At 45.6% G+C, this 22,405-nt stretch overlaps 1 pseudogene; it reads right to left on the bottom strand.

The window, feature by feature from the left end:
• Positions 1 to 812: 812 nt before the first annotated feature.
• Positions 813 to 15,993, bottom strand: LOC121270335 (annotated as a pseudogene).
• Positions 15,994 to 22,405: the final 6,412 nt, after the last annotated feature.

The raw sequence follows: 22,405 nt of genomic DNA, 5'->3' as shown, positions 1-22,405 counted from the left end.
CTCTGGCTGTGATTAGATAGATTACAAGGAACCAGGCGAGGGTAGTCCCACCAGTGGGTGATAGTGGAGAAGTGCAGGAGGATTGTGTGGTCAACCATGTCGAGGCTGCAGACAGGTCCAGAAGAACAAGGAGGGTTAATTAACCTTTGTCACAGTCACAGGGGATGTCATTTGTGACTTTGAGAAGAGTTGTTTCCGTATTGTGGCAGAGGCTGAAATCTGCTGTAAGGGATTCAAATACGGACTTCCGGGAATGATGGACAGATAATTGGGAGTTGATAAAATGATCTTGGACTTTGGAGAGGAAAGGGAGTTTGGAAATGGGGCTTTAGTTTGCAAGGACAGTGGAGACAAGGGTCTGTGTTTCGAGGAGGTGGCGATGGTGGCAGATTTAAAGGAAAGCGGGAAAACAACTGAAGAGAGAGAACTGTTAACAAGATCAATTTACATGGGAATAGGGTCGATGGAGCAGGAGGTGGGTCTCATGGGCAAGGTGAGTCCTGAGAGGGTATGAGGGGAGATGGGAGGGAGCCTAGAGAAAGAGGGATGTTCTTGGATCAGGCAGTGGCGGCAGGGGTGGGGGGGGGAACTTTAAAGGCAGTTTGTCCCGGTGAACTAGTGGAAGGGTGGAAAGTAGCAGAGGCAGCTGATCAGATTGTCTCAATCTTAGTGACAAAGAAGCTCCGTGAGTTCCTCACACTTGTTTTTGGAGGTGAGGGAGGAGGAGACAGGGGAGCGGGAGAGCACTTCAAAATGAATTAACTTGTTTCAGAGACATTAAAAAGACTCAACACATTTTAAGACAAAGCTGATTTATTTGGCTTCTAAGCAGAATATTAACTACTATAACTATGGTGGAGTTTATTAATATCAGCAGAAACAGACCCCAAGGAACATAATTCAATCCTGGATTTGATTTACAGCAAAATCCAATCACTCGTGAACTTGCTTGTATCTGAGCAGATTGGTTCAATTAATGAACTCCTCCTTACACTCTGTGCAGGTGAATGGCCTCTCCCCAGTGTGAATTCACTGGTGTTCAGCGAGTTAAGATGATTTCCTGAACTCAGTCCCACATTGAGAGCACCTGAATGGCATTTATTCAGCGTGAATCTGTTGATGGACATGAGTTCCCGGGAGCTTTTATAGCATTTCCTGCAGTCTGGGCATTTAAAAGGTCTCCCCCCAGTGTGAACCTTCTGGTGTCTCTGCAGGTTGGTTGAACTAATGAATCCCTTCCCACACACGGGGCAGGTGAACGGCCTCTCCCCATTGTGTACTCGCTGATGCCTCAGCAAGCTGAATGACTGAGTGAATCCCTTCCCACATGCTGAGCAGGTGAATGGCCTCTCCCCAGTGTGAATGCACTGGTGGGTCAGCAAGTTGGATGAAATACTGAATCCCATCCCACACTCGGGACAGGTGAACGGTCTCTCTTCAGTGTGAACTCGCTGGTGTCTCAGCAGGCTGGATGACTGAGTGAATCCTTTCCTGCACTCCGTGCAGATGAACGGCCTCTCCCTAGTGTGAGATCTCTGGTGTTCAGTGAGGTCAGATGATTGCCTGAACCCAGTCCCGCAGTGAGAGCACCCGAACGGTCTCTCATCAGTGTGAACACGTTGATGGTACAGTAATTCACCGGAACTTTTATAGCTCTTCCCACAGTCTGGACATTTAAAAGGTCTCTCCTCAGTGTGAACACGCTGGTGTGCCATGAGGTGGCATGTCCGAGTGAATCCCTTTCCACATCTGGCGCAGGTGATCGGCCTCTCCCCACTGGCGCTGAAGCAAGTGCGATGAACGAGTAAATCCCTTCCCACACTCAGAGCAGGTGAACGGCCTCGCTCCAGTGTGAAAGTGCAAATGAGATTCCAGCTTAATAGGACAATTGAATCCCTTTGCACAGTCCTCACATTTCCATGGTTTCTCCGTGGTGCAGGTGTCCTTGTGTCTCTGCAGGTTGGATGAAAAGTTGAAGCTTTGCCCACAGACAGAACATGTGTACGGTTTCTCTCCGCTGTGAACGGTGCTTTTTCCCTCCATGTTCACTATCTGATGATGATATTCAGATTGCGATAAACTGGGAGACTGTCAGATCCTGACATGATGTTTAGTTTGAGTTTCCCGACTGCAAATCCTCCTCTTCTAATACCCTGTGAAATGATGTAAAACAGAAAAAAGGGAGTGAGAGAAATTCCACAAAAACACAAAGGCAGGTTGTGAAATTGAGCTGAATGAATCTGGTGATTTGTGGGGCCAGGACTAGGAAAAAGTGACCATGAAAACTGCTGGATTGTCATAAAAACCCAACTGGTTCACTAATGTCCTTCAGGGGAGAGAACAGGCCTCCCAGTCTGGGCCTACACAAAAGTTCTGGCCTCTATGGGGGGAGAGACGAAAGAGAGAGAGAGATGGGAGAGTGAGGGGGATAAAGGAGAGTGATTTTATGTATCCACAACTCAACCAGAACTTCCCAAACCCTCAACCCAGAAGGGCCAAGGGAGCAGGTGTGTGTAAATTGTTGTAAACCTAACTTGTTCACTAACGTCTTTCAGGGAAGGTAACCTGCCACCCGGTCTGCATCACCTCCAACTCCAAGTTCCCCTCCAATTCACAAACCGTTCTGACTTGTCTGGCAGCCAGTACTGGATGAGCAGAAATTTCCTCCATTTAAATATTGGAAAGACTGAAGCCATTGTCTTCAGTCCCCGCTACAAACTCCTCTCCCTGGCTGCCGACTCCATCCCTCTCCCTGGCAACTGTCTGAGGCTGAACCAGACTGTCTACAACATTGGTGTCATATTTGAACTCATGATGAGCTTCCAACCACATAGCTGCATCGTCACCAAGACTGCCTATCTGCACCTCAGTCACATCGTCCGACTCCACCCAAGTGTAAAACCCTCATCCATTCCTCTAGACTTAACAACACACTCGCGACCGGCCTCCCATATTCAACCTCCCTGTAATCTTGAGCTCATCCAAAACTCTGTTGCCTATGTGTTTCCTTGCATCAAGTCTTCTTCACCCATTACCCTGTGCTTGCTGCCTACAAAGGTTCTCATTTAAGCACCAAACTTTAAAATTCTCATCCTTGTTTTCAAATCCCTCTATGGCTATGATCATCCCTATCTCTGTACTCTCCTGCAGCCCCACAACCCTTTGAGATCTCTGCACACATCTAATTCCTGCCCCTTGAGCATTTCTGATTTGATTCGCTCCACCATTGGTGGCTGTTCTTTCAGTTGCCAAGGCCCCAAGCTCTGCAGTTTCCCCCTTTAACCTCTCTGCCTCTCCACCTCACTTTCCTCCTTTAAAATACTCCTTAAAACCTACCTCTTTGACCAAGCTTTTGGTCACCTGCCCTAATATGTCCTTATGTGGCTCAGTGTCAAATGTTGCTTTATAACACACTGTGAAACACCCTGGAAAGGTCTATTACACAAAAGGCAGTATATAAATACACATTATTGCCGTTGATTTGTTCCTTCATCATCACTGGGTGAAAATCCTGTAACTCCTTACCTAACAGCATTGTGGGAGCACCTTCACCACACGGACTGCAGCGGTTCAAGAAGGTCAAACATCATCTTCTCCATAGGTAACTGGGAAGGGGTAATCTCTGCTGCTGGTCTTGTTAGTGATACCAAAACCCCAAGAATAAATTTTCAAAATATGTATATGTAAAATAAATTAAAAGCATCTATAGAAATATTTATTCCAAAAACAATATTCTTTTACATTGTATGGACAGTGTCCATTTAACAACCTGATCTCCCTGGAATCTACCTCCCTCGACAATTTCACATTAAAAATTTCTGGGTTCTGAACAACTCAGGGTTAAACCCAGCAGCTTCTCCTCCATCTCCACTCCAGCTTAAACTGATGCAACAAAGGCTTTCAAAAGGGAATTGGATAAGCACCTGAAGGTAAAAGTTGGGCTACGCGGAAAGGGCAGGGGAATGTGACTAGCCAATTTGCTCTTGCAGAAAGCCAGCACGGGCATGACAGGCTAAATGGCCTTCTGTATTGTAATCACACAATGATTATGTGAATAAGCACCTACCATGGAGGCCAGGGGTCAAACCCTGCAACCAACACTCAACCTAATAATTAGTTCTTAATTGGTCCATCTCTGTTTTTAGATTCAGTTCTGTGAGAAACGTCTGCAATAAAACAAAAGGAAAATAATGCAGCCACTGGGAATCTCAAATAAAAAATGGAAATACTCAGCAGGTCAGGCAGTAACTGTAGAAACAGCAACAGAGTTAATGTTTCAGAGTGTGCAAAATGAATTATGGGCAATAAAAATAGACCAGAATTTGATGGTCAATAAGTTTATAAGTGGAAGAGAAATGATCTCTCGTGAAGGAGAAAACAATTCCTGACCGCGGGGAAATAAAGCTGGTAAATCAGTAGTGAATAGCTGGGGGGGTGGGCAGCAGTGGAAACCTCATTTAGACACAGTTGGTGGAAATAATAGCAAAATATCAAACATGGTTAAAACACATCCATTAGAAGAGACAGAGGAGGTTAGGCAATGACAGAGAGGTGATCGGGGAGGGGAAACAGAGCAATGGATGGACATGGATTGAGAACCACAGTAAAGGAGCCACACCAGCCCCTGAGCCATGGAACCAGAGCTCAGCACTAAAAACTCTAAATTGTCAAGAATGCTCAATAACACTCACCTCTGAAACAATTTCACTGTTTTCAAATTTAAAATCTCCTGCTGCAGCCTGCAGCTGGAAAGATATCAGAAGCACTGAGTCAGAGAACAACGTGGCAGTCTTCAAATCTTCTAACACCCTGTAAAAGGAGATCACAAAAGTTATAAGTGTCAGTCCAGGTTCGAGATTCAGAGGAGACAATTTTCTTGGTTCTCTTAATTTGACTTGTCGTTGATAATTCCTCCCCTTCAGACCCCAAGGAAAAGGAGTTTCCAACATCCATCACTGTCAGTCCAGGATAAGAATTCACAACACTCTCCCCTGGCTGTGTTTTCTACCAGTGTGATACATGCACTGTTGTATGCTGATGGCAGACCCAGGTTAGCGACTGCCATCTTTATAGGGGGCAATGTGCAGCAGGGCACATTCGCTGTTTTCCCTGTCAGCAGGAGGAGAGAATATTGTGAAGTTCTATCCTGGACTGACACTGATGGATTTTGGAAACTCCTTTTACAGGGGTTTTGAGGGGGAGAATATGCAGATGGGAAAGTAAAATATTTTCCTTGTGGGATCTTTTACTGCAGCCATGTTGAAAACTTTGTCTCTCTGTCACAATAATGTGCATGGATTGTAGATTGCTGTGAGTGTTAGACTATATTGCCTCTCCTCATTCTTCTCCCTTCTCCCACTCCAGGTTCCAGGCTGCAGGCTTCAGCGGTGAAGTCATTGGATTTCTTGAGCAGTGCACATGTGCAGATGAGTATTGGTGGACATCTTGGATTGACAGGAGACACAACATTCCCTCCTCCTGCTGCAAGGGATAGTGATGACTGTGCATGCCCTCTGTTGCACATCGCTTCTAAAGATGGCAGCTGTGCATGCATCCTCCTGCCCATCGCCGGCTGTGTTTGCTACCAATGCTGTCTGACTCCGTTAAGTCATTATGAGTGGCAGGGTCGCCAGCAGCAGAGATTCTTATCAAACAGTTATTAGGACATTTTCCCCTAAGTTTTGAAATATATTTTAAGCAAATGCCTACACTGTGAGAAAACACCAGGCAAGACCCAGTCTCCAAACCAGTAAAATCTTTCATTGTGCCCAAAGTTGCCCCCACTTGGGAGTTGAGGGCTATGAGGAGTTGGCACCAAAGAGGAATTGAGGCCTGGGGCAGATCAGCCATGATCTTATTGAATGGTGGGGCAGGCTTGAGGGGCCGAATGGCCGACTCCTGCTCCTGATTCTCATGTTCACAGCTCCCCCCAAACCAGAGGAGGTTCCTCAGTGACGTCATGGGCCATTGTCCCGGCTCCGAATCAGTGAGACACCCACTGCGCATGCGCCCCGCCGCCCCTTGCCCCAAGATGGCGGCTGTTAACTGGGGCCTGTTCCCGGGAAAAGCGCCGGAGCTGCAAACGCGGGACATGGAGGTTCTAATCCAGGATTTCGGCCTACACCTAGTGTTTACATAAGGCCTCACCTCCCTCCCCTCTATTCCCGGCTCCATTCCACCCTACCCCGCACCGACTCTCACCCTCTGAATAAAAGCGTCTTCCGCACTCGCAGGCCTCTGAGCAAAGTGACACTGCGCACGCTCGAGATACGGCCCAGCACTGCGCCTGCGCACTGGGAGGGGGGGGTGTCCTGTCGAGTGAATAGGGCATATTCACATTCGCGAGGATTGATGGTAACAGCGTCGCCATTCATATTCCAATCAGGCGATAGCTTATTTTCTGCTACCCAACTGAGATTAATTAATTTAAGAGGTTAGACTTTGGGATCAAATCAATGAGCAGTACTCTGATAAAAAGCAAAATACTGCGGATGCTGGAAATCTGAAACAAAAACAAAAATTGCTGGAAAAACTCAGCAGGTCTGACAGCATCTGTGGAAAGACTCTGAAGAAGTCATATGGACTTGAAACGTTAATTCTGTCTTTCTCTCCACAGACGCTGGTAGTTTTTCCAGCAGTTTTTGTTTTTGTTTCAGGAGGGCTCTGATCTGTTTGGGAAGCTATCAAAATATTTGGTCCTTGTAAAACATGAGCTCAGGGTTACATTGGGCAGGAAGAGAATCAGAAACTAAAACGGTACAAGAGACTGACTTTAACTTAGAGAGGGAGAGAAGGAAGGAAGGAAACCCTGGGAGGTTTGGAGAAACTACCTTCATGATTGCTCGTTAAATCTCTACACAGAAAGTTCCGGACACAAGGTTAACGTCTGTTGTTCTGTATAGTTGAATTAGGGTGATTCAGATTAATATTTTGTCACGATGATTCTGATAATTCCAGTAGCTTTAGTATGTTATCTATGGTTTGTAATCGAGAAATTAGGGAAACAAGCACCAGTGTAGAGATAATTAGGTTAGTCATAAACAGTTGTGAGTATATTTCCATCTCAAAGAGGAGTGCTGTAAGAGATGTATCTTTAAGAATATTACAGGATTATTATAGAATCAGCAGGTATTGCATAAGACTGTCTGACACAAGGTTGTTACTTTGTCTCTGCTGTCTCTCTCTCTCTCACTTTGAATAAACACTTCTTAGCAGCCAGAGCCAGGGACAAACAGAGATAACAGCCAAGAAGAATCTAGACAAGTGTCTGGCAGGAGTTAACAGGTGGCGTACCAAGCACAAGATAAGCTGCAAGATGATCTTGAAGCAAAGTGATGGACAAGGGTGGAGGGGAGGGGGTGACACCATGGCTACCTTGCCTCTGGTCACTGACCAGATGGGGAATTGAACAAGTGATTGACATGGGATAATCTACCAGCCCCTAGAAATAAAGTATTTTAATGGGTGCTCAGAGGGAAGGGGGGCAGTCCTCATCGGCAGAAACATTCCTAACTTCCTAACCCCTCAGTCAGCTCGAGAAGACAGAACAAAAGAGAAAGCAGCTGCAAACATCGAACAAGAGACTGCTGTCAAAACCACTCATCTGTCATGGGTCAGGTGTAATTTTATATCCATTTAGTTTATGATCATATTTAATCTGGTTCTTCTGAATAAACTACTTAATAATTAATAAACAACTTTAAAATCACTGAGGTACTTGAACACTTTTTTTGTTTAATCCATGACTCCCAAACCTTAACCTTATAAAGGTGGGGATGGAGGAGACAGGGGAGAGGGAGAGCACTTCAAAAGGAACTAACTTGTGTTACAGATATTTTAAATAATAAACACACTGTGTGTTTAACACAAAACTGATTTATTTGACTTTTGCTGTGGGGGACCCGCACTAAGTCCAGAAGTTGAGAGTGATTAACAGGCTGGGTTTTGTGTTTATTGATCCCGAAAGTGTTACAGATACCTTCCCAGGATTCCAAGGCCAGGAGAGACATTCTGGAAGGTATGAGGAGCTGGGAATTGTCCATGAGAGTAACCGAAGGTATGAGATCTGAAATAATCTTGAGTTAGAAAGGAAAAAAGACCCCAAAAAGCAGCAGTTATTCTCCTCTTATCTTAGAGAAATTAAGGACATGACACTCTGTGTTTCAAACAAAATGAATATCTTGAGATCTGCCAAATGAATCAAACTTCAGCCCAGTTACATGGTTATTAACATCAGCCCAACTGTCAGAATGAACCTGGTTGTCCTGTATGTGATTAACAGCAATGATAACAGCAAAAGCAGTTCAATTGTGAACTCGCTAGTGTCTCATTAAGTGGGATGAATGAGTGAATCCCTTCCTACACACGGAGCAGGTGAAGGGCCTCTCCACAGTGTGAACTCGCTGGTGTCTCAGCAGAACACCTGTGGTTTTAAAAGTCTTCTCACATTTTGAACATTTGAGAAGTCTGTAATCAGTGTGAACAAGTTGATGTGAATTGAGGTGAGCAAGACAAGTGAATCCCTTCCCACATACGGAGCAGGTGAACAACCTCTCTCCAGTGTGAACCTGCTGGTGTGTCAGTAGGTGGGATGAACGGGTGAATCCCTTCCCACATATGGAGCAGGTGAATGGCCTTTCACCTGTGTGAATGCACTGGTGCATTAGTAGATCCCTTGTAGTTGTAAAGCTCTTCTCACAGTCAGAACATTGGAAAGGTTTCCGATCAGAGTGAACTCGTTGGTGCAGCTTGAGGTTGGTCAAACAAATAAATCCCTTCTGGCAGATGGAGCAGGTAAACGGCCTTTCCTCAGTGTGAATTCGCTGGTGTCTCAGCAGATCACTGCAGTTTTAAAGCTCTTCTCACATTCTGAACATTGGAAAGGTCAGTGTGAACAAGTTGGTGTGAGCTGAGGTGAGATAGTTGAGCGAATCCCTTCCCACACACGGTGCAGCTGAATTCCCTCTCCCTAATGTGAACTTGTTGGTGTTTTATGAGGTTTGGTGATTGTCTAAACACTTTCCCACAGTGAGAACAACTGAACTGTCTCTCAGTGTGAACAAACTGGTGCTTGACCAGGTCCTCTGATCTTTTAAAGCTCTTCTCACAATCAGAGCAGTTGAACAGCCTCTCATCAATGCGAACTAGCTGGTGTCTCACCAGCTGGAACAGCAGAAAACTCCAGAATCCCACCTCTCAAAGGCACTGCCCAACCACATGGAAGTAAATGTATAATGGAGTTCAGGAGAAAAGATAACATCTGCAAATAGGTTTGGGACAAATACACTACAAGACAGCCCGATTGTCCACGGCATAAAACTCATAAATAGGATGTAAATGATTGAGAGTTTAATGAACTCAAGCTGACAACATATGATCGAAGGACTTTAATAGAAAATGCAGAGTGCAGTAGACCTTTCATTTCTATTCTCTTCCTGCCCAATGTAACCCTGAGCTCAATTTACAAGAAGCCATTTGTTCATAGTTTCCCAAAGAGAGATCAGAGTCCTCATTGATTTGAGCCCAAAGTGTAACCTCTTATTTATTGTCCCCCCTCCCCCATCCTCTGATGTGAACCATCCTCCACTCGCTGACCCAGGATGGCGGCCGTTAAACTGGGCCTGTTCCCGGGAGGGAGAAGCCCCGCAGCTGCAAACTAGGAGCTGACAATTATTCCTCAGGGTTTCCGGATCCACAGAGTTTCCAAATCCTCCCTGTCCAGCTGCCGGCTCCATCGCTCCCTCTACCGGTTGCAGAAGCGACAAACAAGTGGCTTTCCGTGGTCACAACTGACACTGCGCATGCTCCAAACGCTGGGGAGCACTAAGCCTGCGCACTGGTCTCCTGTGGTGTGGATAGGGGACATTTTCTACCTCAGGGAATGTTGGGTAAAAGCTCCACCATTATGATTCACAATTCAGGTTGTGATTATTTTGTGGGAATGAGGTGGAGACTGACCATAGCGCCAATCAATAAAGTCATAGCAAGTATATCCTTCCTCAGATAAGGAGACAAAAACTGCACACAATATTCCAGGTGTGGTCTCACCAAGGCCCTGTACAATTGTAGGAAGACATCCCTGTTCCTGTACTCAAATCCTCTGGCTATGAAGGCCAGACTTTCCGCAAGCATAACCCAGACCTCCCTGTCGCTTGCCATTTTAACACCCCACCCTGCTCTCATGCCCACATGTCTGTCCTTGGCTTGCTGCATTGTTCCAGTGAAGCTCAACGCAAACTGGAGGAACAGCACCTCATCTTCCGACTAGGCACTTTACAGCCTTCCGGACTGAATATTGAGTTCAACAATTTTAGATCTTAAACTCCCTCCTCCATCCCCACCCCCTTTTCCGTTTCTTCCCCCTCCTCCTTGTTTTTTCCAATAATTTATATAGATTTTTCTTTTCCCACCTATTTCCATTATTTTTAATGTATTCCACCGATCATTTATCTATACCTTTTATGCCCTTTTAGTCTTATTTCACCCCACCCCCACTAGAGCTACCTTGCTTGTCCTGCTATCCATTCTTAATTAGCACATTCATTTAGATAATATCACCACCTTCAACACCTCTTTGTTCTTTTGTCTTTTGGTTATCTCCTTCTATCACTGCTTGCTTGTCCCTACAACCACCGCCCACCCCCCCCTTCTTTCTCTCCCCCCCCCCCCCCCCCCCCCCACCGCCCCCCTTTAAACCAGCTTACATTTCATCCATCTCCTATTTTTACTTAGTTCTGTTGAAGGGTCATGAGGACTCAAAACGTCAACTGTGTTCTTCTCCGCCGAAGCTGCCAGACCTGCTGAGTTTTTCCAGGTATTTTTTATTTTGGCCTGTTCTCTAGCTGGTTCTTCAACATATTGATCCAGAAAAACATCCTGTACACACTCCAGGAATTCCTCCTCTACGGTATCGTTACTGATTAGATTTGCCCAATCTATATGCAGATTAAAGTCACGCATAACTACAGATGTTCCTTTATTGCACGTGTCTCTAATTTCCTGTTCAATGCCATTCCCAGCATCACCACTACAGTTTGGGTGTCTATACAACCTCCACTAACGTTTTTTGCCCCTTAGTTTTTCTGAGCTCTATCCATACAGATTCCACATCGTCGGAGCTAATATCTTTCCTTACCATTGTGCTAATTTCCTCTTTAACCAGCAATGCAACTCTGCCTTTTCCTTTTTGTCTGTCCTTCCAAAATACTGAATACCCCTGGATGTTCAGTTCCCATCCCTAGTCAACCTGCAGCTATGTCTCCGTAATCCCGGCTATATCATACCTGTTTACATCTATTTGCGCATTAATTCATCCACTTTATTGTGAATGCTCCTCTCGTTAAGGCATAAAGCCTTAAGACTTGTCTTTTTAACATTACTTGTCCTGTTCCCACTATTTTTCACTGAGGGCCTGTTTGATTCTTGCCCTTGATTTCTCTGCCTATCACTTTTCTATTCCCCTTTCTGTCTTTTGTTCTTGTCCTTGATTCCCCTTCCTCTGATTTCTTGCATAGGTTCCCAACCCCCTGCCATTTTAGTTTAAACCCTCCCCAACCACTCTAGCAAATGTTCCTCCTGGGACATAAGTCCCGGTCCTGCCCAGGTGTAACCCGTCCAGTTTGTACTGGTCCCAGCTCCCCTAGAACTGGCCCCAATGTCCCAGGAATCTGAAACCCTCCCCTTCACACCATCTCTTCGGCCATGTATTCATCCGACATATCCTGCTATTTCTACTCTGACTAGCACGTGGCACTGGTAGTAATCCTGAAATTACTACCTTTGAGATCCTACTTTTCAACTTACTTCCTAACTCCCTATATTCTGCTTTTGGGACTTCATCCCTTTTTTTGCCCATGTCATCTGTACCAACGTGTCCCAGGACCACTGGCTGTTCACCCTCCCCCTTCAGAAAGTACTCTAGCCGCTCTGAGACATCCTTGACCCTAGCATCAGGGAGGCAACATACCATCCTGAAGTCTCGTTTGCGGCCACAGAAACGCTGATTTATTCCCCTTCCAATTGAATTAATTATTGCACTCCCACACTTTTTACTCTTCACCAGTGCAGCAGAGCCAACCACGGTGCAACGAATTTGGCTATTGCTGCTTTCTCCTGAGAGGCCATTCCCCTGAACAGTATCCAAAGTGGTACATCTGTTTTGCAAGACAATAGCCACAAGAGATTCCTGCACTGTGTGCCTAGTCTTCTTGCTTTGCCTGGTGGTCACCCATTCCCTTCCTGTCTGTGGACTCTTGGCCTACGGTATGACCACCTCTCTATATGTGCTATCCATGATACTCTCCGCCTCACGGATGCTCCAGTGTCCCCAGCTGCCACTCCAGCTCCAAAACCCGGGCTTCCAGAAGCTGCAGCTGCACACACTCTTTTCACGCTTATCTTCCCTTCTCTTAGGTTCTTACAGCAGCGCTGTCTGCTTTCATCTAAACTCATTTATTTGACAGATATCCAGAATATTAAACTCCAGCCCAGTTACAAGCATTACTAACAGCAACAGAAACAAAGGATGTGATTAACAGCAGAATCCAACCTCTGCAGTCACTTGTGAACTTGCTGGTGTGTCAGCAATTGAGATGATCGAGCAAATCTCTTCCCACACACAGAGCAGGTGAACGGCCTCTCCCCAGTGTGAACTTGCTGGTGTGTCAGCAGATTCGATGACTGAGAAAACCCCTTCCCACACACAGAGCAGGTGAATATCTTCTCCCCTGTGTGAACCCGCTGATGTGTTACCAGGTTGGATGATGAAGTGAATCCCTTCCCACACATGGAGCAGGTGTATGGCCTCTCCTCAGTGTGAACTCGCTGGTGTTGAATGAGGTGAGGCAACTGTCTGAATCTCTTCTCACATTGAGGACAACTGAATGGTCTCTCGTCAGTGTGAACAAGCTGGTGTTTAATTAGATCTGGTGAGATTTTAAAGCCTTTCCCACAGTCAGAGCATTTAAAAGGCCTCTCGTCAGTGTGACCTCGCTGGTGTAACTGAAGGCTGGACATCAGAGTGAATCCTTTCCCACACATGGAGCAGGTGTACGGTCTCTCCCCAGTGTGAGTCCGTCGATGAGCTTCCAGCTGGGATGGGCAAGTGAATCCCTTCCCACACTCCCCACATTTCCACGGTTTCTTTGTGGCCTCAGTGTCCTTATATCTCTCCAGGTTGGACGATCAGTTGAAGCCTCATCCGCAGACAGAACACATGTACAGTCTCTCCCTGCTGTGAATGTTGTGACGTTATTTCAGGCTGTGTAACTGGTTAAAGCTCTATCCACAGTCAGTTCACTGGAGCACTCTCACTCGGGTGTGTGTGTCTCGGTGCATTTCCAGTTACACTGATGCTTGAAATCTTTTCCCACAGTCAGAACAAACATTTCTCCTTCGACATTCAAAGACTGATGATATTCAGGTCCTGATGAATCGAGTGACTCTGTCAGATTGTGATGAGATGTTTGGTTTGAGTTTCCCATCTTCAAATCATTTCTTTCTGATATCTTGTAAATACAGTTGACAAAAGTTATCACTGTCAGTCCAGGATAGAAATTCAGATCAGACATTTCTAGTTTCTATAGAACATACTTTCTTCTCTCAAGCACGTTGTCCAATTAAATGAAAAGAGCCCAAAATCAGCATCAAAGCCCCAACAAGAGTGAGGAGAACCTTCCTAACTAAACCAGAATGTTGTTTCCAGTGTCTCTGAGACACTCTGTACCTTGGGGTACCCACCAGAGGTGGAAAGTATCAGCCGTATAAGTGGACACCACATGCTCCGTCTCCAGAGCCGCCCAGACACGGACAAGACCATGGAAGGGAGGCCAGAAGCCTCTTATGGGGTAGAAACAGAAAATTCTGGAAAAACCCAGGTCTGACAGCATCTGTGGAGAGAGAAACAGAGTTAATGTTTCAAGTCCGTATGACTCTTCTTCAGAGCCAGTGAAGTTGATGAGAGCCAATGTATTTGGGAGATTTGTCTTTGAGAGGGCAGCCACATTCCTGATTCTGTACCTGAGATGCCCAGTATGTGCCGCAAACATTGAAGGTGAAAGTTGTTGAGCTTCCTTTCCTGATCACTGTAAATCGTCGTTTCACAGACAGACAACAAGGTGCTGAGGACACCGGCCTCATAAACCAGCATCTTGGTGCTGAGAGGCAGCTTGATGTGAGTCGGCCAAAGGTGGGGCCGCTTTCTCAATGCGTGTATCGAGTTCTGCATCAAGAAACAGATTGTCTGTCATTGTGGACCCAAAGTCACAGATTTCACTGGCCACTTCCAGTGTGATCAAGGACGTCACCCAGTCCCCAAACCACTGTTTTCTTGATATTTACAGTAAGGGAGAACAAGTTACAGACACAGGAGAGACAGTCCATGAGTCTTTGTAGCTGAGTTTCTGTGTGAGTCACAAGCATGACATCATCTGCATAGAGCAGGTCTCTGATCGAGACAGGCTGTATTTTGTCTTCACTTTCAGTCTGGACAGATTGTGGACTTTGCTATCTGACCAAGTATTCAGGGAAACTCCTTCCATATCTGCAGGGAAGGCCAAGGTCAGGAACATGGAGAAGAAAATACCAAACTAAGCGGGGGCTCGGACACAGCCCTGTTTCACTCCATTCTTCAACCTGAAACTGTCAGAAGTGGAACCGTCAAACTGTACAGCACAGGGCATGTTGTCATGAAAGGAGTGGATGAGACGGAGGAACTTTGGTGGACAAAGTTTTTGTTGCAATCTCCTCTGTCCCCTTTGTTTTCGTAAATTGAGATTATTTTTGTGTCATGCACATCCTGTGGAATGGATCTGACCTTCCAGCAGAGTTCATGAATTAAGGGGAACGATCATAGATGGTGCTTTTTAAAAGGGACACTGCTGCCCCGAGTATCAGTGACATCTCCAGAATATTAAACTCCAGCCAGTTATAGGGGTTGTTAACATCAGCAGAAACAAACTTGACATTGTCAGACTATCAATCCTGAACATGATTAACAGCAGCAAAAACAGCAGAATCCAACCCCTGCAGTCACTTATGAAATCGCTCATGTGTCACTAGGTTGAAAGACCAAGTGAATCTCTTCCCACACACGGCGCAGGTGAATGGTCTCTCTCCATTGTGAACTCTCTGATGTGCCAGGAGAGCAGATGAACACCTGAACCTCTTTCCACAGTCTGTGCAGCTGAATGGCTTCTCCTCAGTGTGAATTTGCTGGTGTGATTCGAGGGCGGATGATACAGTGAATCCCTTCCCACATACAGAGCAGGTGAATGGTTTCTCCCCAGTGTGAACTCGCTGGTGTGCAATGAGGGTGGATGATTGCCTGAAACTCTTTCCACAAGAAGTGCAGCTAAATGGCTTCTCCCCAGTGTGAACCCGCTGGTGTCTCAGCAAACTGGATGACTGAGTAAATCTCTGTCCATACACAGAGCAGGTGAACGGCCTCTCCCCAGTGTGAACTCGCTGGTGTTCAGCAAGGGCGGATGAATGCCTGAAACTCTTTCTACAGGATGTACAGTTGAATGGCTTCTCCTCAGAATGAACTCGCTGGGTGGGACCTAAGGCCGGATGAATGAGTGAATCCCTTCCCACACACAGAGCAAGTGAATGGCTTCTGCCCAGTGTGAAGTCGCTGGTGTATATTGAGGTCAGATGAAGACCTGAACCTCTTTTCACAGTGAGTGCAGCTGAACGGCCTCTCCTCAGTGTGAATTCGCTGGTGTAACATAAGACAGGATGTCTCAGTAAATCACTTCCCACATACAGGGCAGGTGAATGGCCTCTCCTCAGTATGAATTTGCTGGTGTGACATGAGTTTGGTTGTCTGAGTGAATCCCTTCCCACACACGGAACAGGTGAACGGCTTCTCCCCAGTGTGAATGCGTCGATGGATTTCCAGCTGAGATGGATAATTGAATCCTTTACCACAATCCTCACATTTCCATGGTTTGTCCATGGTGCCGGAGTCCTTATGTCTCTCCAGATTGGATAATCAGTTAAAGCCTTGTCCACACACAGAACACGTGTGCGGTCTCACCCCACTGTGAATGGTGTGATGTTTTTTCAGGCTATATAACTGGTTAAAGTTCTTTCCTCAGTCAATGCACTGAACACTCTCACTCGGGTGTGTGTGTGCCTCACTGCTTTTCCAGTCACACTGATGTCTGAAATCTTTTCACACAGACAGAACAGACAAGCATTCCACATTCAATTGCCGATGATATTCAGGTCCTGATGGATCGAGTGATGCTTTTAAATCTTGATGTGAAGTTTGATTTGAGCTTCCCTCTGTAAATCTTCCCCTCCTAATATCCTATAAAAGGAGTTTACAAAACTCTTAACTGTCAGCAGAGCCTAGAAATTCAGAACAGACAATTCTAGTTTCTATGGACCATCTTCCTCTCGTTTCCCCAAAGCTGTAAATCCCCGTCCCACACACTCTCCCTCCTCCCTGGACTGAAATCCAAACCCATCTCATCATCTCCACCATTTCTTTCCTCCACTCCCAGTTTTCTCCCTCCCTCTCCTCTGCCTGGGTTCAGTTCTCCAGCTCCTGTCTGCAGATTGACAATAAAATCAAAGAGTTTTATTGGGGGTTTGGGGCCTCCAGCGGGTGTTTCTGAATCCTCCCCGCCCACCTCCCAGGGTTTCCTTCCTTCCCACAGATCAGATTCGAGCCCAAAGTGTAACCTCTTATTTATTGTCTCCCCTCCCCCATCCTCTGATGTGAACCATCCTCCACTCGCTGACCCAGGATGGCGGCCGTTAACCTGGGCCTGTTCCCGGGAGGGAGAAGCCCCGCAGCTGCCAACCAGGAGCTGATAATTATTCCTCAGGGTTTGCGGATCCACAAAGTGTTTCCAAATCCTCCCACCCACCGCCTCGCTCTGACTCCGCTTCTCCGGGACAAACTGACGCCTCTTCCCGCAAGACCATCAATCGCAGTGCGCATGCTCCAGACTCTTCGACACTGCGCCTGCGCACTGGTGTCCAGCCACACCGCGCATTCTCCAGATCACCGTGCCCTCCTGATTGACAGCAGCTCCGGACCAATAGAAAAAAGGGGGCGGGGCTGGAGGACAGCACTCGGGAGGTTGGTTCTTCAACCATTCGGAACGAATGAGGGGCGGGGCTAAGCCCGGATCTTCCTCATTGGTTGAAACTGCATCACTTTGAAAGTTGATTTGTCTCAAACTCCAGGAGAAAAGTGGACCTTTCTGTTTGTGGCTTTAAACAGATGAAACCCTGTGAGTGTGGAGCAAACATTTCAACATTTGTTAATGAAAATTGTGAACATGATGAAACAATGCAATTCAAGGGTTGACTTAAAGTGATAACTGGGCAGACAAGGAATGTCATCATTAGAACAAGGAGAGTCCCTTGTTTCAATAAATGAGCCGATAGAGGAGTTAAGACAGGTTACAGAGAAGGTCTTCTCTCTGACAGGATTTACTTTTGGCTCTTTCACCATGTTCACCTTCATTGTTTTCCATTTCCCTCCTGGTATTTGACAAGGTGTTCACCAAAACTCAAACATAGTTTAACACTCCTGCTGTCTTGTGTCCATGATGTCTTGTCAAATTTATCCTTGGCTCCCATCTGTCCTGACCTTCTACTTTGCTTCACCAGTTCGCACTGGGGAGAGGCCATTCATCTTCTCCGAGTGTGGGATGGGATTCATTTGGTCAAGCACTCTCATTTCACTTCAGCTTGTTCACACTGATAAGAGAACATTTAAATGTTCTGACTATGACAAGAGGTCTAAATACAAAAGGGAACTGCTGAGGCACCAGCGCACTCACACTCGGGAGAAGCCTTTTACATGATCCGTATGTGAGAAGCCATTTAATCTATTATCTACCCTGCTGAGATGATAGATTATCAATGAATTCACAAGTGACTCCAAGCCCTGGATTGTGTTCTTATTTCTGCTGCTAATCCACTGAACTGAGGGCTGAGCTAAGTTTACAGTTGGGGTTGTTGCTGCTGTTGTTAACCATATTACTAGTTTCATATTCATATACATGTTGAATAAAGTAAAGCAGGAGGGGTCACTTTTTAAGAAGCTTACTTCCAGTAATGTAAACTACCATGATCAATCTTCATGTTTCATTGGTCTTCCCGATACCTCTCCATCCCTCGCCTCATAGCAAATATAGTATTCAGATATGTTTCTGCTAAAGTTATAAACTCTCAGTTATATGTGTCAATATTCTGGATAAAAGCCAAATAAATACATTTTGTTTTAAACAGATGGAATAATGAGTCATTTTAATATCTCCAATGTAAGTTAGTTCCTTTTGAAGTGCTCTCCCTCTCCCCTGTCTCCTCCATCCTCACCTCCAATGACAAATGCGAGGAGCTGATTCACTTCGTTGTTTCCCAGAGTGAGACCATCTAATCAGCTGCCTCTGCCACTTTCCTCCTTTTCACTTGTCCACTGGGCCAAACTGCTTCTCCAGATCTGACCAGCCCTAGCTCTGAACAAGCAAGTTTCTTTAGTTTCTCTCCTAACTCCCTTTATACTTTCATGAGCTCAACTTGTCCATGAGACACACTTTCTGCTCTGTGGTCTCCATTCCCACTAAACTGCTGTCCACCCAGAAGAGTTTTGGATGAGCGTAAGTTTATGGAGGGTGGAAGATGGGAGACTAATCAAGAGAGCATTGAAATAGCCGAAACTGGAGGTAACAAAGGCATGGATGAAGATTTCAGCAGCAAATTGGCTCAGGTGGGATGGAGACAATGATATGACAGAGCTGGAAGCAGGTGATCTTAGTGATAGAGAGGATATGTTGTTGGTAGCACGATACTCAGCTCAGGTTCAAATAGGAGGTGAAGGTTGCAATTTGTCTGGTCCAGCCTCACAGGGTGGCAAGGAGAGGGATGGAGTCGGTGCTGGGTTTATGGTGGGGTTTTCATGGCCTGAGTGTTAATTCACCCCTTGGGCCGCAACTGCATAGACCTGAGTATTAATCCACCTCTACCCCGTAGGATTTCATTACAGAAACAGGCCATTTGATCCAATCTCAATTTATTGACAAAAAATTCTGTTCACCAATTGGTTTTCCGTGATGGTGATACAATGCACTATTTCTCAAGTGGCCAGAATGTGCCCCATCAATGACGACAGGAGCCCAGTGTGATTACTCAGCACCGGGTTGTACTCTGAGCATGTGCAGTACAAGGTGGATGTGGAATATGCTGATCAGGATTTGGGAGGAGATGACACCAAATTACAGAGAACACTGAGTCCAGAAACAGAACACCTGATTCACTTAGATAAAAACAAAAAACTGCGGATGCTTGAAATCCAAAACAAGAACAAAAATACCGGAAAAACTCAGCAGGTCTGACAGCATCTGTGGAGAGGGATACAGTTAATGTTTCAAGTCCGAAAAACTCTTCATCAGAACTAAGGAAAAATAGAAAAGAGGTGAAATATAAGTTGATTTGAGGTGGGGAGGGACAGGTAGAGCTGGATAGAGGGCCAGAGATAGGTGGAGATTGCCAAAAGATGTCATAGACAAAGGACAAAGAGGTGTTGAAGGTGGTGATATTAGCTAAGATATGTGCTAATGGTGACATTAAGGGTAGAAAGCAGGATGAGCAAGGTACAGATAGCCCTAGTGGGGGTGGGGTGGGGGGAAGAGATCAAAATAGGCTAAAACAATGGATGGAAATACATTTAAAAATAATGGAAATAGTTGGGAAAAGAAAAATATACATAAATTATTGGAAAAAGGGGGATCGGAAAGGGGGTGGGGATGGAGGAGAGAGTTCATGATCTGAAGTTGTTGAACTCAATATTCAGTCCGGAAGGCTGTAAAGTGCCTAGTTGGATGATGAGGTGCTGTTCCTTCAGTTTGCGTTAAGCTTCACTGGAACATTGCAGCAGGCCAAGGACGGACATGTGGGCACGAGAGCAGGGTGGAATGTTGAAATGGCAAGTAACGGGGAGGTCTGGGTCATGCTTGCGGACAGACCGAAGGTGTTCTGCAAAGCGGTCACCCAGTCTGCATTTAGTCTCTTCAATGTAGAGGAAACCGCATTGGGAGCAGCGAATGCAGTAGACTAAATTGAGGGAAGTGCAAATGAAGTGTTGTTTCACTTGAAAGGAGTGTTTAGGCCCTTGGACGGCGTTTCAAGTTCCACATTCCCATCTACCCCCGATAACTATTGATTCCCTTGCCTAATAAGCATATATCTACCTCAGGCTTAAAAGTACTCAGTGACCCTGCCTCCAACTGCCTTCTGAGGCATATGAACAAATATACGTACAAGGAGCAGGATAGGCCATTCAGCATATCGAGCCTGCTCTGCCTTTCAATAAGATCATGGCTGACCTGATTGTAGCCTCAAATCTGCATCCTGCCTACTCCCAATAAACTATCACTCCCTTGCTTACCAAGAATCTATCCACCTCTGCCTTAAAAATATTCAAAAACTCTGCCTCCACCATCTTTTCAGGAAGAGGGTTCCATCGACTCACAACCCTCTGAGAGAATTTTTTTTTGCCTCATCTCCATTTTAAATGGGTGATCCCTAATGTTAAAACAGTGCTCCCTAGTTCTGGACTCATCCACAAGAGGAAAACGTCCTTTCCACCAGGGAGATTCAGTTCATCTGCTCCATACGTTGGAAAGGATTCACTTGTGCATCCAGCCTCATCTACAGAAAATGCTGGAAAAACTCAGTAGGTCTGGCAGCATCTGTGGAGAGAGAAATAGAGTTAATGTTTCAGGTCCAATATGACTTCTTCCTCAGTTCTGAACTGATATATCTAGAATATAAATCTAGTCTAAGCAATGGTGACCGTGACAACTATCAAAAACCCCACCTGGTTCACTAATGTCCTTCAGGGAAGGAAATCTGCTATCCATACCCAGTTTGGCCTACATGTGACTCCAGACCCAGAGCAATGTGGTTCAGTCTTAACTGCCCTTTAAATTGGGTGAAGAAGAGGAGGAGGCATTGCATTATTAGTTAAGGAGTCAGTTTCTGCAATTAGGAGAGATGATATCTTGGAGGGGGCATAAAATGAAGATTTGTGGGTAGAGCTTAGGAATAAAAAAGGGGCAGCCACATTGTTAGGTGTTTATTATAGACCCCCAGACAGTAAGCAGGAAATTGAGGAGCAAATACGTGCACAATTTGCGGAGGTGTGTAAAAACAATAACAATTGGGTAATTATATTAGGTGATTTCAACTTTCCCAACATTAATTGGGATAGACATAGTGTTAAGGGCTTGGATGGAGTGGATTTTTTGAAATGTGTACAGTTAGGTCAATATATAGAGGGTCCAACAAGGAATGGCATGGTGCTGGACCTAATTCTGGGAAATGAAGCCAGACAGACGGCTGAGGTATTGGTGGGGGAGCATTTTAGTGATAGCGACCACAACAAAGAACCATAGAAAAGTGACAGCACAGAAGGAGGCCATTTGGCCCATCTTGTCCATGCCAGCCTGAGGACACTCATGTGCCCTCTCTAATCCCACCTTCCTTCACTCGGCCCATAGCCCTGCAGCTAACAGCACTTAAGGTGCAGATCCAGGTACTTTTTAAAGAGTTCAGAGTTTCTGCCTCTACCACCAACTTGGGTAGTGAATTCCAGACACCCACTACCCTCTGCGTAAAAAAGTTCTTCCTCGTGTCCCCACTACACCTTCTGCCACTTATCTTGAATCTATTTCCCCTGGTTCTAGAATTCTCCACCAAGGGAAACAATTTTATCCTGTCCACTCTATCTATTCCCCTCAAAATTTTGTACACCTCAATCAAGTCACCTCTCAGCCTTCTTTGTTCGAAGGAAAATAACCCCAACCTATCCAATCTCTCCTCGTAGCTACACTTTTCTAACCCTGGCAACATTCTTGTAAACCTCCTCTGCACTGCCTCCAGAGCTATTACGTCCTTCCTGTAATGTGGTGACCAGAACTGCACACAATACTCCAATTGTGGCCTCACCAGTGTTTTATCTAATTCCAACATAATATCCTTACTTTTATATTCTATACCTCTGCCAATAAAGGAGAGCATTCCATATGCCTTCTTTACAACCTTGTCTACTTGAACTGCTGCCATCAGGGTCATGTGTACTTATACGCCAAGGTCTCTCACTTCGTCTCTCCGTCTTAGTATATTCCCATGATACAGTTTAAGTTTGTTGTGGACAAAGAAATAGACAAGTTACAAAAAATTGTTTTGGAATGGGGGGAGAGTGGATTTTAGTAAAATAAGGCAGGATCTGGCCAAGGTAGGCTGGGAACAGCTACTTGTGGGGAAATCTACAGCGGAGCAGTGGGGGGCATTCAAACAGGAAACGGGGAGGGTACAGGCTCAACATGTTCCCTCTAGGGTGATAAGAAGGAGTAACAAGCCCAGAGAACCATGGATAACCAGA

This window comes from Carcharodon carcharias, chromosome 27 (assembly GCF_017639515.1).
Source record: "Carcharodon carcharias isolate sCarCar2 chromosome 27, sCarCar2.pri, whole genome shotgun sequence".
Taxonomy (NCBI): Eukaryota; Metazoa; Chordata; class Chondrichthyes; order Lamniformes; family Lamnidae; genus Carcharodon; species Carcharodon carcharias.
The sequence above is the reverse complement of the archived record's forward strand: the minus strand, read 5'-3'. Positions and strand labels throughout refer to the sequence as shown.